General features: G+C 54.6%; 1 long non-coding RNA gene across 1 annotated transcript; it reads left to right on the forward strand.

The window, feature by feature from the left end:
• Positions 1 to 418: 418 nt before the first annotated feature.
• On the forward strand, positions 419 to 4,323 carry LOC136391884 (uncharacterized). Its single transcript, XR_010748894.1, has 3 exons — positions 419 to 559; positions 1,419 to 1,703; positions 3,443 to 4,323. It is a non-coding gene; the product is annotated as an uncharacterized lncRNA (long non-coding RNA).
• Positions 4,324 to 4,955: the final 632 nt, after the last annotated feature.

Here is a 4,955-nt window from a genome sequence, read left to right on the forward strand (position 1 = left end):
GAGTCTCCTCCATTATCAACAGGTGCCCCCACCCCACCTTTTCTACCTCCACCCCACAGGTATTTTGGCGAAGCCAAGGCCTTACCTTGGGTGGATTTGGAGTTCTTGGGGGGATTATTAAGTAGCCAATACACCAATTTGTGACATGCTCCACCCCCACCTTCACCCGAGAACACCAATCCACGGGCATGTCATCAGCTCCCACAGCAACAGAATCTTCCTCTCCCGCTGAGGCGGAGCAGGTGCCTGTGGACAGACAGACGGGGCAGAGGACAGGCAGCAAAACCCGTCTCCTGTCTCGTTGACCTCCCAGGTCAGCAGGGGAAATTCATCCTCCAGGTATCTCTCAGGTTTCCTCCCAGGTGCTGACTCGAAAGCTCTCGTCACTCAAGAAGATGACCGTGTGTGGAACCCTGACCGCCATCATCTCATTCCTGGCCAGCCGGCCCTGGCTGTCCGCGCCTGCCTCCCACCCGCTCCCCCGGGGACAGTGTCTGAGGGGCTGGCTTTGCTCTGGAGCCTCCGTGTCTTCCTGCCCAGGGATGGGGGCAGCTCCCAGGTAAAGGTTATCAAGGGCGTGGGGGAGTGATTGTCCCTCCTCGGTAAGAGGTGGGTGGAGCTCGTGGAATGAGAGCCTCACAGCGTACAGTGGACACAGGGCGAGACAGCGTGTTCCATACTCATCAGCTAAGCCTGTGCTAACTTCAGCTGTCTCTGAGGCCCCTTCTCTCTCCCTCAAAAACTCCTTGTTCCTGAGTGTGTTTCTCCGTCTTTACCCCAAAACATTTGCAAAAGACACTGTATCAATTTTTTGCAAGGCAGTAAATCAATATATGAAACAATACTGTTTCCCCCATGTATAAAACAACTGCCTTGCACTGTAGAGCATTTCGAAAATAGAAAAGGATAGAAAAGGTTATAAATGCCCATAGCTGGGGATAATGTCGGCTAATGAAATCTATCCTTCCAGCATTTTTCCCCGTGCCAGTTCACCCCCATCCAGTCAGCAGGATTGGGGCTTTTAAAATGGCGAGGCTCCTGACCCCTTTGAGTGATGGTTCTGTGCCCTGGGGGGCCAGAAAATGTTTTCTTTTTGCCAAGTGGGATGCACTGTGGGCTGAAGCTCACCTCCGGACAGGGAGCTTGGAGACCTTGTTGGAGGGGTTTGCAGCCGCCCTGCGTCTCTCTGAACTAACTGATAGATGAAGTTGTTGGGCCGGATGCTGGAAGTGTGGGCTACATCCCAGCTGATTTCTAAGTGGGCTGTTGCATTGCTTCTCAATCCTGTCACCTAATACTTGGAGAGTGTTAACAAAACGACAGTGCCTGCCACCCGCACCCCCTGCACCAGACCAGTTGGCTCTGAGTTGTTGGGGAACCCGGGTTTGGTATCTTCTTGTTTTTCTGGTGCTCCTCAGCTGATTCCGTGAAGCAGCCAGGGAGGGAACTGTCCACCACGTGCCCGCAGGTTAGAGAGGGGCGCGGCTTCCCCCGGCTTTGCCCTCCGAGTCTGCCCAGGTGATGTGACCATTTGCAGCTGGCAGATTTTCGCTTCCGCGATTGTTTCTGCTGCTCAGAGTCTTCTTCTGATCCTCATTTTACAGGAGGAGGGCTGAAGGCGAGGAGGTCAGGAGACTTGCCGGAGAGTACATGGTTAGGACGTGGCCGAGCTGGGCCTTCCTCCGCAGCTTCTGACTCCCAAGGTCAGTGCTCTTTCAGTAATCATTCTTATTTGTAATTAACTTATATAACTCTATCAAGCGTACATGCTTCCTAGTACTTAGGTTACTGTGCTGACGGAACCCTCGAGGTGGGTGGGTGGGTGGGTGCTGCTATCTGCTGGTGGAGGAATCAGCCCCACACCGAGACTGGGTTGCTGCCCCTTCGTTTCCCCGCAGCGGATGTGCACGTGGCCGGCCTGGACCCACAGTCTGCCCCGCTCAGTCTGCTGTACTGCCCAGGGTCCCAGCTCCGGGGAGGGCAGCATGCAGCCCCATTTTGAGAGCATGCAGGAGGCCTGTGGCCCAGGTCCCCCAGCTGTGGGTGGCAGATGACCACTGCTTCCCTGCTTGCTGCCTGGACAGAGGCACCTCAGAAGGGGCACAGCCTGTGTGGGGCTTGCTTATCTGGGCCCTGCTCCAAGTTGGTGGCCTTTAGGATCAGGACCCCTGCTGGGGTGCCTAGACCTACAGGGGGCTGTCCGTGCGCCTCCATCTTTCCTACAGAGCTGGACCCCGAGGGCCTGGCCTGAGGGTCAGCTGGCAGGGTTCCAGCGCAGGGACCTAACCGCAGGCGCACTGGCAGCTCCAGGAAGGGCTGGCTCTGTCCCGGGCTAGTCTGAAGAGCCAGAGGGCCAGCCTGCCTCGGATATGGCGGGCGGAGACGGAGTTAGGAGCTGGGAACACCACTTTCCCAGAGCCCAGCGGCTCCGGGCCAGGCCCATGGGCTTCCTTTGGCAGGGAGGGCCCGCCCGCCCGCGCCTTGGCCACACCTCCCCTCGCTGAGCCTTGGCTCTCCTTCCTCTGTCTGGCTCTCACCCTGCTCCCCGCCCAGCTCTTTGCTGCAGAGCTCACACTCTTGGCAGTGACATCCATTTAACCTGCTTCCCAGAAAGCAGGATGGCTAGGCAGGCCGACTCGGCCAGCACCGTGATGGGAAACGGGGTGATGGGCCTCTCCTCAAGCTTGTCTTGCCTGTATTCCTTGGGGAACTGGATTGGGAGATAGTCCTAAACTGCCTTGGCTTACCTAGGTCAAAAACACCCTTAGCTCAACTAGCAGCCATGAGGGGAGACAAGCCTTTGCCCAGGAGTCTGATCGAGCACAGCCACTTAGCTGGGGCCTTAAGCTCCTGGCGCTGGGGCATGAGCACCTTTAGGAAGGTGTCTACTTTGTAGGTTTATTCTGAATATAGATATGACATTGTCAATCCCTTTCCCTCCCCTCTGGGAGGACACTTCACAGAGAATTCTGAGTATGTCTGGCTTGGAGAAGATGCTCATTTAATGCTAGCTGCACTTCACTGCTCAGGAAGTGAGCTGTGAGTTTCAGTGTGGGATGGGACTTCACTGTTCTTGATTTCTGCAGGGACCCTCTTCGTCAGTTTTCCATCTGACTCTCCTGCTCGGGCCAGACGCTGCTTGGTGGTGGTTCTGGATTGAGAAGCTACAGCTCTCACCCCTTTGCCCTGCATTCCTCCCTTGTTCTGGCCCAGCCTGGCCCATGGAGGCGTCCTTCACCCCCTTAAGGTTCATCTTACAAGTCCTGACACCATCAGTTGCAAGGCATTCCCTCTGGCCCTGGGCCAGAGTAGCTGCTACAGAGCTCCACCTACCTCCTTGGGGTGCAGCAGCCCAGCACCGGCAGGAAGGGCTTTCTGTTTGGCTTGGCTGGTGGGGAAGAGATTAGCACTTGCTTTCTGTTTTGATTTTTGTATCTAACAGGCAGAGCCCTGTGGCATTGCAGGAAAGCAACCTTGGACCTCGAGCGAGTCTGGGGCCTGTCCCTGATGACCTGGCCACTGCAGGGATGTCTGGAGGTAGGACTAGGTGATAACATTGCCCGCGGGTAGGTGGAGGGAGGTGCTAGCTACTTATTGGCTTTGTCTGCCCAACGTCCATGGCCCTTCGGATAACACCTATCTTTTCCTTCAGGGGCCCACACCTCCCCTACCTTGTACCCTTGGGGTTCAGGTCGGGCTAATCCCACTCCCTAGCTTCAGAGGCAGGCATGTGTCCCAGGCTGGACACTGAGACTCCTCTTGGGACTTCTGCAGCAACTATGAGGAAAGAGGCATTTGCTTTTTGTGGGAGTTGCCAAGTTGACAGAAGTTTCCAGGCTTGGACTGCTGGTGGCCATCCTGTTCTCTGCTTGAAGATAAAGCCACTGAGGAGGAAGGAGAGCTAAGAGAAGGCGAATGTGTTCTGTCCAGGCCCCAGTAAGCCCCTGGATCAAGCCATGCCTGAAGCCAGCTGCATCCCTGGACTTACCTGATTATATGAGCCAATGCAGTTTTTTGTTTGTTTTTTTTTTGTATTTTTCTGAAGCTGGAAACGGGGAGAGACAATCAGACAGACTCCCACATGCACCCGACTGGGATCCACCCGGCACGCCCACCAGGGGCGACGCTCTGCCCCTCCGGGGCGTCGCTCTGCCGCGACCAGAGCCACTCTAGTGCCTGGGGCAGAGGCCAAGGAGCCATCCCCAGCGCCCGGGCCATCTTTGCTCCAATGGATCCTTGGCTGCGGGAGGGGAAGAGAGAGACAGAGAGGAAGGAGGGGGGGGGGTGGAGAAGCAAATGGGCGCTTCTCCTATGTGTCCTGGCCGGGAATCGAACCCGGGTCCCCCGCACACCAGGCCGACGCTCTTCCACTGAGCCAGCTGGCCAGGGCCGAGGCAATGCAGTTTTTGCCCTAACACTATCTGGAATTGAGCTTCTGTCATAGAAAGAGTCCTAATAAAGGCAATGTTTTTCTTTGATCTCATTTTTAGAAAATCAACTTTGAGGTATACTTTACATGCAATAGAAACCACCCATTTTTTGTGTCCAATTCATAAGTGTTCTCTAACACGTGCACCCTCATAACTGCCATCCTCATCAAGAACATTTCAAGTTCCCTCACTTCCCCAACCCCAGACAACCACTGACCTACCTCTAGAGATTCATTTTGCCTTCTAGAAATCCGTGTAAATATCACATAGTGTGTGCTCTTTTGTGTGAGCATGGTTTTGAGATTTATGCATGTTGTTGTGTGCACCAATAGTTCATTCCTATTGCTAAGTGGTGTTCTGTTGTATGGCTGTACCACAGTTTATCCATTCACCAGATGATGGACATTTGGGCTACTTGTTGGCCAGATTTTGGCTACTGTGAATAAAGCTGTGAATGTTCACATACAAGTCTTTTGTGTGGGCATGTGTTTTAATTTTTGTGTCTAGAGACACAAGTCTCATTTT

This window comes from Saccopteryx leptura, chromosome 2, assembly GCF_036850995.1.
Source record: "Saccopteryx leptura isolate mSacLep1 chromosome 2, mSacLep1_pri_phased_curated, whole genome shotgun sequence".
Classification (NCBI taxonomy): Eukaryota; Metazoa; Chordata; class Mammalia; order Chiroptera; family Emballonuridae; genus Saccopteryx; species Saccopteryx leptura.